The following is a 13,672-nucleotide window of genomic DNA, read 5'->3' as shown; positions in this document are numbered from 1 at the left end:
TTAAGCATCTTCACCATCAGGTCCTCTTATCCTTTGGAATAGATAGCAGCCTCATGCTTAGCAAGGATCCCATTGAATTAGGGTCCAGCAGGGACTGAGCAGGGTCAAGGACACCCCTCCACACACACACTTACCCCCCATTCCTCTTTCACAGCTCAGTCTATGCTCAGGGATGTTGTCTCCTCCCTGTGTGGATTCTGGACTCAGGTGTATGAGGCCAGGAGCTCTCTGATCCATCACCACCCAGACTCCGGTGGGATGGCCATCAGCAGCCCCTGCTCTCAGAGTGCAGCAAGGAATACTGCCTGTTTGCTGGGTGTTGGGTTCAGAGGGCTGGTCTCTATGAGCAGTCAGCAGGCACGAGGGAGGGTGCCTGTCCCTGAGACATGATTTGGGGCTCTGGGACCTCAACTGTTACACAGCAATTATCCTTTCAGCTACTGAGGCAGGTGTGCACGTTTATGAGACTGATATTTTCGGGAAAACTCTTCCCACTTTGCAATAATAATCAATTACCAGTACTCCCAAGCAGGTCTCCACAGCCCAGTAGTCTGTTGTGGAAGGCTTAGTTTTCTGTCATCTCTGGAAACAGAAGTAATGCTCGGGTCTCATGTGGGGCTGGTTAGGGGAAGCAGCAGATAATGAGCTTTGAAGAACTGATAGCAGGGAGCTCAAAGGTCTAGTCTTGTCTTTTGTAAATGGCTTGCCTCCCTTACATCTGGTTCCTCCCTCAACTTTCACCGAATGGCACTGTCTTTTAAAACACTGGTTAAGGAACGTAGAGACACAAAATGCCGAAGAAAGTAAGTGAATGGAAGCCCATCTTGATAATTTACATCCAAAAATGAACAGGTGCATTTGCATAGCTCAGATCCAATCCACTGCAACTCTCACCGTTCAAAGCCAATCAGCTGGAAATGTCTGCCGGAAGTTCTAGTTTACCATTGTTGATCCATGTCTACCGCAAGGAAACATGTAGCAAGATTCATAGGAGATTCGGAAGGCAGTCACCGGGCCAGTGCGAGCTCAGGCAGTCACCGGGCCAGTGCGAGCTCAGGCAGTGACCGGGCCAGTGCGAGCTCAGGCAGTGACCGGGCCAGTGCGAGCTCAGGCAGTCACCGGGCCAGTGCGAGCTCAGGCAGTCACCGGGCCAGTGCGAGCTCAGGCAGTCACCGGGCCAGTGCGAGCTCAGGCAGTCACCGGGCCAGTGCGAGCTCAGGCAGTCACCGGGCCAGTGCGAGCTCAGGCAGTCACCGGGCCAGTGCGAGCTCAGGCAGTCACCGGGCCAGTGCGAGCTCAGAGGGCTGCTCTGCCCAGTAACCATTCTTGCAACCATCACATGTGATTGATACTGAAGACTAAGCAATCAAACGACTATTGAAGAAATCCACATCTGATTGTTTTGATTCTCAGTGAATATTTGTTCCTTTGCTAATTAGTTAATGGACTACATTCTGAAATTTTTCTGGACTTCCCTACTGATTCACAAACCTATCCATGTTTACTCACCAAGCACTCTCGTGTCAACGCAGGCATTAGAATTAAAATCCTGCACCACCAAAAGTGCATCAGCCACAGCCTCATTCAACCGGAAGTGCGCAGTGACTCACGTGTGCAGGCAGTGAGATCTGACGCATCGACAGACGCACATACACCGAGTTGAACACACCAGCGTATATGCAATCTCCACAAATGCTCGTTGGCAGCTAAGTTCATAAGCGCTGGTGTCATTTGCTTACAGAAAAAATCTGCGCTGCGGGCAGGGTTGTGAGTGGCCTTGGGCAGTGAGGGGGTGCGGGAGGGAGGAAGGGGGGAATCGCTGATCCCATACGCGTCCCTTTCCCAGGGTGGGCACATGTGGGCCGGAGGGCCCTCGGCTCTTTCACTGTAGACACAAAGACAAAAATCACACTGTCATAAAGTCAAACAGTTGCCTTGTGCGTGTGTGTTGATGACACTGAGGTACAAAAGCCTGTTTGTCTCCCCATTTCTGATGTCACATGTAGAGATCTTGTCATTGTATGAAGATTAACAGGAAGATCTGCTCACAGCTCTGTAGTCACTCATTCAGTGCACACTCACGATTAATGCAGAGCTCAAGAATCACTACTCACGTGTTCATCAGTGCTGTATTGGCATGCAGTTAAACCCACAATGTGCTGTCTTGCCAAAATTTTTTTCCATTTCATTTTATTTTATCATTCTATGATATAGTTCCACAGACCCTGGGATTTTCCTTGTCTCCTCCTCGCCTCACTGAATTCCCTTATTACTATAGCATAGCTCTTCATAAACAGTCACATGTTCATCTTTGCGGGCATGGACAATGGCAGAGAGTCCAGCATCCTATTGTCAAGATACAGCTAATAGTTTTGTTAGTCGTTCATCTTTGATCTGGAAGTTGAGATGCACACTGTGCTGCCTCCTCATATCTGGACATGATAGTCTCCATTACACAGTCACCACACACACCCCCGTTAAATGAAAAGCCACAATACAAAAACAGTAGAAAGAAAAATAGAAATTTACAGAATCAAGATGGTGGCAAAGAGTGCAGACATGTTTAAGATGGAGGATTATTAGGTTAAAGAACAGAGCAGATTACAGAGAGATAGGGGTCAGGAAATCAACAGGGAGGTACCTGGACAACCTCTGGACAGAGAAGAGGTGATGATGGCCAAGTGCTGTTACAAGGAAAAAACCCACCAGCCACCAGTGAATGGTGATCCAGACTCCAGCAACAACCAGGGATCCAGGCCAGTCCTTGAGGCAGCCGGGTGGGAGCTCGGGAGGTGAAGGCAGGCTGGAACTAGCCAATCCTGCCAAACACTTTGGCCCAGCAATGAAGGAAAAGGGAGTTGTGGACTCCGCAGGGCAGACTGGTGGTGAGTCAGAGCAAACAGCACAGGGATCAGACGCAGGAGTGGTCACGTATCCAGCTCGGCACACCCGGCTGATCCCATGAGGACAGCGCCGGATTCGTGTCCTGCAGGATCGGTGTGGTTTCCCAGATTGGAAAGCCAATGGCCCCGGCTCTCCAGCCGTGCTCCAGTGGGCGCCATCTTGTGTGTTTAGACAAGATCAGTGCTGCCGGTAAACTAGTTATCTGGGACAGTTGGTGTCTTCCTAACCCAGGACACTGATTGAACATAAGAATTGACTTGTAGGCCTGTAGGTAAACATCTTAAAAAACTACACTAAGGAGAAAAATACACCAAATAGGATTGCAGTGTCAAAAGTTAAGAGACTGAGGCACAATGAATGTTACTGAGGACTCCTCAGTAAAGGAACAAAAGCCTCCACCACCCGCAGAGTTAATCGAGGAAGACGTTGAAAAAATGGGGGACGCAGAATTCAGAAAAATTGTAAGGCTTCTGACCAAGAATAAGAAACACATAATACAAGAGTTCAAAGAATTTAAAGAATTTGTTACACAGGAAATGAATCCAATGAAAGCTGACATTTCAGAAGTTCATACAGTGGAGCAAATTAAAGTACAGTGGGGAGTAAAAAATTGAAGCAGAAGAATCAGAATTGGAAGATATTTCCTGTCATCAGGCGAAACAAAGCTGGAAGCAGAGCTAGGCCAAGCTAAAAAAAGTATCCAGGAATTAAAAGATACAATTAAAAGACCCAACATAAAAAATATGGGCGTTCCAGAAGGCGCAGAAAGAGCAACTGGGATTAAAGGTGTATTCTGTGAAATACACAAAAACTTGCCTGAAATAAAGAATTGAGCAACATCCAGGAGGGGCATAGGACTCCCAACAGGGTTGACAAAAAGCAACCTTCACCAAGACACATCGTCAAGCTCTCCTCAGTTGAACATAAAGAAAAAATCCTTAAATGTGCATGTGATGAAAGTCAAGTGACCTGTAGAGGAGCCCCAGTCACAGCTGACCTCAGGCAAGAGCACATTGTGGGTTTAACTGCATGCTGCTGGGTTCAAGGACCTCAGTCGACACCCAGAAACCATCAAACCGTTAAAGGAAAACAGGAAGCACACTCCAAGATATAGGAACAGGGAAAGACTTCTCAGAAGAGATGCCCAAAGCAAAGGCAGTCAAAGCCAAAATGAACAAATGGTCTACATCAAACTAACAAGCTTCTGTACAGAGAAACGATGAACGAAGTGAACAAGCAACCAACAGAATGGGGGAAATTTTTTGCACACTACACAAATGATAGGGGACTAATATCCAGGATTTACAAAGAGCTTCAGAAACCCAGGGACATAAAGAAAACAACCCTGTGAAAAAATGGGCAAAGGAAATGGACATTTTTCAAAAGAACAGATTCAAATGGCTAACAGACATAGAAAGATGCTCGGGCTCCCCAGCCACCAGAGAGAAATGAAAACCACGTTGAGGTACCACTTAACTCCAGTGAGACTGGTCTACATTCAGAACTCAACACCTGCTGGCGTGGATGTGGTGAGAAAGGCACCCTCCCTCACTGCTGGTGGGAGTGTAGGCTAGTACAACCACTGTGGACATCAGTATGGCGAGTGCTTGGAAAATTGCAAGTAAACCTGCCGTAGAACCCAGCTATCCCACTCGTAGGATTATACCCAATAGAAATGAAATCTGCATACGAGGAGGGGAATATGTAATCCTGTATCTGCAGCAGCACAATCTACAATAGCAAAGACATGGACACAATCCAGATGTGCATCCAGAGTGGTTAAAAGAAGCTGGTACATCTCCATGGAATATTATTCAGCTATTAAGAAGAATGAAATACCATTTGTCAAAGTTCAGGGTCTGGCACTGCAGCCTAGCAGCTGAAGTCCTTGCCTTGCCCGCACCTGGATTCCATATGGGTGCCAGTTCTAATCCTGGTGGCCCTGCTGCCCATCCAGCTCAAGGATGGCCCAGAGCCTTGGGACCCTGCACCCACGTGGAAGACCTGGAAGAAGCTCCTAGCTTTGAATCGGCTCAGCTCTGGCCATTGTGGCCACTTGGAGTGAATCAGTGAATGGAAGATCTTCCTTGGTTCGCTTCTGTGTATCTGACTTTCCGGTTTTTAAGAAAGTCAAAGCTCAGGTTTCTCTCCCTCTTTCACATTTATTTAGGACTTGGTGATTACAGTGGCTCCAGTGCCTAATCCGTGATCATGTTCCACCTCAAGATCGAGTCAAAACAGCTACAAAGTCTTTGTCATGGAGGCTGATGTGGCTTCAGGGTCTAGGGATTAGATGTGCACAGTCGGAGGAGGCTTTGTTCTGTAGTTCTGTCCTGGGCCACTACACTAAGCCCTGGGTGTGACCACGGGTGTTATCCCTGTGTTATACACACCTGTTAGTACCCTCCGTGAATACACCATCTCTTGCAAGGTCTCATTGACACTCAGTTTGTACCTCCCTAAGATGTGTTTGCAGATGACCTCTTACACGGTAGTGAGAGGACTTATGATGTGGTTATGTGTACGCACACAAGCTGGGCATCCGTGTTCATTCCACTTGCAAATAGCCATTGAATTGCTTCATTCCATCTTTCCTGCCCTGCTCTGAGAAAGCACCATTTAGGAGGTTGCGATTCCACCTAGGAACCCTACTTCGAACCTTCAGAAGTAACGATTGGCAGCAAGAGCTAGAGTGGTGTGGTTGGTTTAAGTGCTCTCCTGAGATTTCTGTGCTCCTGTGCATGGCAGAATCCACCCAAACGTAAAGTCAGTGAAGGTAGTGGAGACAGTGAGGAGCACGAAGCCCTGTCTAGTTGCACACGGGTGTAGCCTGACCTGAGGTCTCGTTGACCCACACCTGCTGGCACCCCCTCATGTCCGTTGTACTGCCCGCCTTTTCTGCTTATCATGTATCTTTTCCCATCTTGTCCCTTGGTGGACCCTTTGATGAATCCTGTATCTCAAAGGGCTCATAGCAAGTCCAACACTAAGATGGGGGAAAAATCATTTTGTTAAATTATCTGCTGTAACTAAGTGGCTGTGGCAGTAGATCCCAAGGTTTAAATTCCTTAGTGCAGTTCCATTTAAAAAAGTGAGATATTTAGTGACTGGACACATTTGTGCCTCAACTAACTGTGGGATTACCAGGCTGGGAAATAAAACTTTGTTGCTCTAGCATTTGTTTCCGTCTTGTGGGAAAGCTACACAAATTGGAATTAGAGCCGGGAAGATTCTTCAAAGTCTTGTACCCTTCTCCCCCCCAAACGTTGCACGGATTGGTCACCTGAGGCTGTGAAAAGTGGGAGTATATTTACAATCATGGTTCTAGTGTTGCTGTAGCAGCCCTGGAGGGTCCTAGATATCATGGGTCTCAACCACTCCCAGGTTGTTGTACTGAATTGTGCCTGGCAACAATGGAACTTTCTGATGTGTGCACTCTATGTCCTAGTACCTAGCAGGTGCTCAGACAGTTGGACGAACACTTGACCAAGTGACGACAGGGTCTCAGAATCACAGGGATTTAGGACCTCTTGTCATGCAGCTGTTTCCAGGCACCTGAGTTCTCGGTCCTTACTGGAGTAGTTGTGACTTGGGTGCTCAAAGCCGACAGCTCTGACATCCACTTCCCCTTCCTGTCTTCAGAATGGAATCCTGATGACGTCAAGGGCAGCAGTGAAGGAGTGGAGGGTGTGTGTTCAGTCGAACATGCCCCATTTCCCAGACTCCCTGGCAACTATGTGTGCCCCCCGGCCTTTCCGCACGGGCCGATCCAGGGGACCCAGCTTGGATGTTCCCACTGTTCTGTAGGTTTTGGAGACGTAGCGGACTCAAATGCAGCTCCTGGGGCTCTAGCGCAGATCCAGGCAACTGAAGATATAGAAGTGAGGGGATTTTGGAGTGGGGGCAGTGCTGGAGTCCAGTTCTAGCCGAATGCGGAGCTTGGGAAGGTGCGTGGAGTCGGCGATAAAGACACGGACACTGTCACTTGGTGCGCTCTAACAGCTCAAGAAGCTGTTCTTTGTTTACTCAGACACATTACAAGCTTCTACACAAGCGACTCATTGTTCTATTTTTACTTCAAGACCAAGGGGGCATGTACAGACATTTGGTCATTCCGCCTGCACTTCAGGGCTAAGCAGGTGTCCCTAAAGATATTCTGCAAAATACTGTATTCATATTCTTCAAAGCAAGCCATTATTCATTCTTCAGCAGTAGCCATGGAGCGACAGCCAGGACTCCAAGGCCAAGGCACATGCGATTACCTGCTAATCAGTAATACATTCCTACCACATTTCTAGTTCTACAATTTACCCATTATTTAATGGGAAAATAGGTTACAAGGGAAAAGATAAAATCTAAAAAGTTTCAAATGTTAAATCCCCCTACAACTATAGACTCTACAACTCCATAAACAATGAAATAATCAAAAGCATTTTTCTTTAATAAAAACATCCTTAATTCCTCTAGCTAAAAAGTATAAAAGAGGTTAAGACAGTTAGATTTTCTAATGCTCCAAAAAACTTGCAAAGACAGGCTAGCCTTTGAGATAACGATAACTATTGCCATAGCAGCTTCAGCTCTCACGCCCATCACTTGCATTAGTATTTAGGATATTTTCAAGCCCCTTCCCAGAAGAAGTGTTACATGTCCGGGCCAGATTCTGAGGCAATGGTTAAGTACCCAATAAGGTGTCCAAAAATGGCATGGGCTTCATTGTGCTCCTGTGTGTCAATTGTCAAAGGCCCACTCACCAAGACATTATCAGTGACATGAACTCTCAAGCTCACATCACTTGCAAAAACCGTCTCACAGGGGCAAACAACAATGCCTCAATAGATTACAGAATTCTAAGTGGGGTGCTTGAGTGTCCATGCAGCCAGGGGGTGGAACAGCGTCAGGGTGCTCAGAGAGACTTCTGCCAGGCGGACCCCAGCAGGCGGGCCTCTCCCAGGAGGGCTCTCTGCTCAGTCTAGAGAGGGCAATGACAGGTGCATCACAAGGACTGCAAGGGCGATGGGCAAGGTAAGGCGTGAAAGGACCTGGCCACTTAAAGCATTGAACCAATGCTACTTGTTAGGATCTCTTGATGTTCTACTTTCGCTTTGGAAAAAGCTGCTTCACATATTGCGGAGTGGGGTCACCTGATTTAAATCACCTCAACTGTATGTGACCAGATTCAGACCGCCATGTATGCTTGTCAGTAAAGTTTGGTTGAGACAGCGCCCCATGTACCCTTGTTCCATAATATGAAAGGCTTTCGCACGCCCAGCTGTAGAGGCAGCGGAAACAAGAGGCTGCTCAAGCCCGAGACGTGGACTGCCTGGCCTTTGGCGAAGCAGTGCTGCTCACCCCCAGCCTAACGCGTGGAAGACAGGGAGAGTTATTTATGTCCTCCTCGTTATTGCTGCGTTTGGTTTTCAGCTTCTCTCGCCCTCCCTCAGTGTCACGGGCAGGAATCATTACATGATCTTTTCTGGAGCAGTAATGGCTGTGCAGTGTGACTTCTCTACAGATTAAATTTCCCAAGTGAATATCGGGACTGAAGAACTTACTGTAGGAAGACCACAGACCAAGGTTAATTCCTATAAAATGAGAAATCTGTGTAACAGATTCTTTGAATTCTGTGTTGCTTCAGTTCTTACTATTGGGTATTACAGCCCAGCCTTGCCTGGTCCACCCCCAGACCCAGCTCTCGCATGGTTCAGTGGGTGCTGTGACCTAGCCCAGCCTGTGTAACACTCACCTTGACTTTGAGCACCGGTGGGTGCTGGCATCTAGCCCAGTCTAGCACATCCTAGGCCCAGTCCTCCCCCATGCCAAGGTATACGTCAGCATGTGCAGCCCAGTTCATCTCCCTGTTCTGGTTCTTGCACTCGGTGTGAGCTGCAACCCAGTCAGGGCATCTTAGCTCCAGCCAGGCCTGCCCCATCACAGATCTTGCACATGCTGGTGATACTGACCCGGCCCAGCATAGCCCACCACCCTTCTCGGCCTTTGCCATTGGATGCTGCAACCTGGCTTGGCCCAGCCCTCCTCCCCCATATCCCAGTTTTCTCTGGTGGGTACTGTAGCCTTGCTCTGCCCAGTCTGGCTCCAGCCCTCCACGTACATGCAAACCAGTAGGTGTGATAACCTAGTTCAGCGTGGCTTGCACTCCACCCCAGCTTCTGCTCATGCCAGTTTACTACGGTTTGGGCCAGCTCCTTCCCCCAAAATCAATGCACACATTTTCCCAGCCTGACCAATACCCAGGCCTGAACCACATGCTCACCTGTAGATCAACAGACCATCAGGGGAGTTTCCCCGAGTTTCCCCAGCAGGCTCACTCCCAGACCCAGATCTTACACGTGCCAGACGGCGCTAGACCCTTACCCAGCAGTCTGTCCCCTCCGTCTTATCCTGAGCTGCTGGATGTCACCCAGCCTGCCCCATACCCTGTTCTTGGGTGCACCTATGGATACTGCAGCATGGACCAGCCAGGCTGTTCCCAGCACTAGTACCCAGGAGTGTCTGTGGTTCCATGGTCATGCCTAGCTCAGCTGGTCACTACCCCCAGCTCTTGAGCAAACCAATGGATATTGCAGCTCCACATGAGGCTAGCCCATGTGTATCCGACAGTCTACCCCCAGGCCTGGTTCCTCACATGCTGCTTAGTGTCATACCCAAGCGTAACATTACCCATCCCCTATTTTGATACTCACTGGCAGGTACTGTGGGCATCCAGCCCTGACAAGATTCCAGCTCTTGCTTTAATGTGCACCGGTGGATGGTGGTTGGCAGTGGTCAATGCTAACTAGCCCAGCTCCGCTCTCCCATGTAGGGGGGTCTATCAGTCTGATCCAGAAAGGCCCTCCAGCTTTCTTCCTCCAAACCACTTGGTCTCAGCCCCCTCACTGTAAGTATAGTTTCCTTATTGGAAGTCCCTCAGAAGTCATTCCTCACCTGCAACCTTTTCCCCCCAGCAGTCCTCCCTCCTACATATCCCCACACATTGCCCCGCTTCCCTGAGCAATCCACAGTGCCTGCATCCAGGAACACATGGATTCCCCAGCCGGGTCTTCCCAAGCCTAGTCTTCTGGTGGAGTAAGTCTGGAGCTCCGCTGACCCACCAGGGACCCAAGCTCCTGGCACGCATGCTGGCCTGGGATCCCACCCCTCCCTCCCATCCAAGATCTATGCATATTCAGAGTTCCTTCCCCAAGCCCAGTCCACTAGCACACCATGCCACATGCTTACAACCCAGGGCTCTCCCCTCCTCACCCCATCCTGCTTGAGATCAAGCATGTGTAGAAACCCCCAGGCTTGTTCTGCCTGGCTAGATATGAGCCCCCAAGTTCCTACAAGCCCCTGTGGGTACCATCGCCCAGGCTCCCTGCAAGTCCATACCCTCAGGCTCCCATGAGTCCGCTCATGCCAGCAGAAGTCCAATGCTAGTGCTGACCCTGAGAGCCCCATTCTGAACCTGCTCCACTTTAAGTGCTCCATGCTAGGCACCTTAGAAGTGGGCAGCATGATATGATGTTAAGTATAACATGTTATGTTTTGTATGTTATATGTTGTATATAAACTAAAATTGAAATGTCAATAAGGTGGTCACAGAAGGTGGTTAAGAACTAGCATTTATTTTTAACATATTGGCTATTCATTACTATGTCAATTAATTCCATAATGATGTAAATTTTTACTGATGGTATGTTGGAGCTTTTTTTTTTTTGCTGATATTTATGATCTAAAACATGCTAAGAGCCTGGTGCAGTAGCCTAGTGACTGAAGTCCTTGCCTTGCACATGCCAGGATCCCATATGGGTGGTCAGTTCATGTCCTGGTGGCTCCACTTCCCATCCTGGTCCATGCTTGTGGAAAAGCAGTCCAGGGCAGCCCAAAACCTTGGGACCTTACACACCTGAGTGGGAGACCTGGAACAGGCTCCTGACTCCTGGCCTCTGATCTTTCAGCTCATCCCTTGCAGCCACTTGGGGAGTGAAACAAGCATCTCCCCTCCCCTATGCATATCTAACTTTCCAATAAAAAATACATCTTAAAAAATAAAAAACAAAGCATGCTAATCAAGTATTAATTTGATACTTTCCAACTTGGCATTCAGTTTCCTGTTTCATAATTTTATTATGATAACTGCTTCTGAGATTTGCCTGATGGGAGCCCATCTGTATTTTGACAATTTCTTTAGGCTTGATTTTTAAAGAGAAGTTGACATATAGAAGTTACATAGTTAGGACATAATGGATATAATTATTGAGAAGTATCCAGTTGTTTTTTTTTTTTAAATTATGGTAGGACTCGGCCATCGCAGTTGCATACCAGATCAATCCTCTGCCTACAGCACTGGCATCCAAATTTAGGCAGCATTTCTGGTCATTTCCAAGCCAGCTCCCAGCTGATTGCCTGGTAAAGCAGAAGATGGCACAAGGTGTTAGGCCCATGCACAAACGTGGAAGAAACAAAGCAGCCTTGGCTCCCAATTTCAAATTAGCCCAACTCTGGTCATTGCAGTCATTTGGAAAGTGAAGCCTCAAATAGGTTTTTCTCAATATAGTAAAGCGTATTTTGCCTTAGTAATTGCATGAGTGATGTATTGAAGAAAGTGTATATAAAGTATCTGTTCCAGAAATGATTCACAGTGCAGTAATCTGACATGGGTTTCCTGTACCTTGAGATATTCTGTCATTGACACTTGAAAAACTTTTGGTAGTAGTGAGTTAGTAGAGAATTTCTGACAATAGTATTTCAAATTGAACTTTTAAAATTTCTAAAAATAAAATAATTTTTAAAAATTTTATTGAAAAATAGAGAAAGAAAGCAGAAAATAAAGACAGACCAATATTCCATTTCTTGATTGGCTTGTGGAATGCCCACAGCAGCACATATGTGGGTGATACTGAATTAAAACCTGCATCCAGATTTGCAGTGGGAGTGATAAGTACCCAAGTTTTGGACTATCACCTGCCTTTTCATAAGGTACACATTAGTAGGAAACTGGAATTGGATATCGAGATGGAACTCAAGTCAGGACAAAAGATGTGAGAATCATAGTCTCTACTTCGGACTTAATATTCTAATGTGTGTGTATACCGTGTTAATAAGTCATTTGGGTCCCTGCCATCCACACTGAAGATCTGGATAGAGTTCAGAATCTTGGCTTTGGCCAAGACCAGCTCTGGCTGTTGTGGATATTTGTGAAATGAAATTGTGTATGGAAGATCTATGTCTGTTTCTCTCTGTGTCTTTTTTACTTTCAAATAAAATATGAGAGAGAGAGAGAGAAGAGAAACGGAAATAAAATGGGTAAAATGGCACAAATTCACACTAAACAACAGAGATACACTGTCATGATAACTGTATGTGGAAATTACCTGAATGTTGGAGTGGAATACAGCCAGGGAATACAGAGAAAGAGGACAGTTTCTTTTCCTGTGTCTTCCTCTTTCGTCTTTCATGGCAGAAGGTATACTCTAGAGTAGGCATGGCACTCCCCCAGCATCATGTCATCACTGAGCCCTTGGTGTTTCCTCAACAAACCTTGAAGAGAGGCCCAGTTGATTTATTTATTTTTTTAAAATAAAGCAAACATTTATTAAACTGTAATAAAAACATCCCATCAAATTACAAAACCTGAGCAAGAAAAACAAACGGCACATGCTTAACTGTAGTTGACATTCAAATAAAATTTGAATATGGCAAATTGGCAGTTTCCGTCAGTTGCTGGCAATAGTTTAGAGTGATGACAAATATTACTTTTGATTTTTTTTGGTGTTATTTAGTTATGAGGAAAGTGTATGGTAAGCAGTCCATTTGATGGTTTAGTAATTTCCTCGTTGTTGAGAAGTCCGAGTTGATTATGTATTTAATATGATAACCATTTGTGTGCTGTGAATTGCATTAAGAGTTATGTAGGGCAGAGATGTTGGAGCTTTTAATTGATCGGGATGATACTCTGCTGGCTCTGTCTTCAAACCAGAGAGGGTATACCTAAGAAGCCATTGAACTTGACTGGACAATAAGATGCTCGACTCTATGTTTAGTATATGCTTGCAATGAGGGAATCTCAACTGAACTTGAACTGTGGTTATGCAACAAGGTGGAGGAATCCACCATGGAGGGAGGGTTTGGGGAGAGGTGGGGGAGAATCCCAGTACCTATGAAACTGACACATAATACAATGTAATTAATGAATAATAAAAAAAAAAGAAGTGGGCAGCAAGGCCTGTGATCCTGGCTGAGCCAGTGCTGAGCCACAGCTGGGGCTCCGAGATCATGTACATGAAATGGACGTGGACAGGGGCTTAAAGCACCGCCCCCCGCCCCGCCTTCTTCCTGCTCAGAGGCCCCCTGAGCGTTTGTAAGTCGATGTTGCCTGCCGAGGCTGCCGCTGCATCGCACAGGTCCCTCCCTGTGCCGGAGTCTGATACCTTCTGCTCCGGGAACATCTGCCGCGTTCCCCCAGGAGCCAGCCCCTGCCAGCTCGGCCACTCTGCATGCTTGCAGCCTGAAGATATTGATATCAGGCCTCGATGGAGCTACCCTTCTCTCCCATGCTCCACCCAGTCAGCCCCTCTCAGTGCACTGTGCACTTTCTAGAAGGTTCTGACACGTTTAATTTGGACAGGGGCTGGGGCCCAGCAGGGGCCCAGCATGGGCAGGGGCAGGAGGGAAGGGCAAAGAGGTGACCGAAGAAAATTCCCCTTCACATATCAGAGGGAGACAGGTCCAAACAGTGACCAGACCATCCTTGCAGGCCGTGACAGCCTCT

At 47.2% G+C, this 13,672-nt stretch overlaps 1 protein-coding gene across 1 annotated transcript in view; it reads left to right on the top strand.

Moving 5' to 3' along the window:
• Positions 1-10,652: 10,652 nt before the first annotated feature.
• Positions 10,653-13,672, top strand: part of FPR1 (formyl peptide receptor 1) — a 102,511-nt gene continuing 99,491 nt past the window's right edge. Inside the window, exon 1 of the mRNA XM_058674580.1 lies at positions 10,653-10,667. The gene's annotated coding sequence lies outside the window, so the exon portion shown is untranslated. The remainder of the gene's footprint in view (positions 10,668-13,672) is intronic.

Source organism: Ochotona princeps, chromosome 16, assembly GCF_030435755.1.
Source record: "Ochotona princeps isolate mOchPri1 chromosome 16, mOchPri1.hap1, whole genome shotgun sequence".
Taxonomy (NCBI): Eukaryota; Metazoa; Chordata; class Mammalia; order Lagomorpha; family Ochotonidae; genus Ochotona; species Ochotona princeps.
Note: the sequence above shows the minus strand (reverse complement) of the source record. Positions and strands in the feature narration are given on the sequence as shown.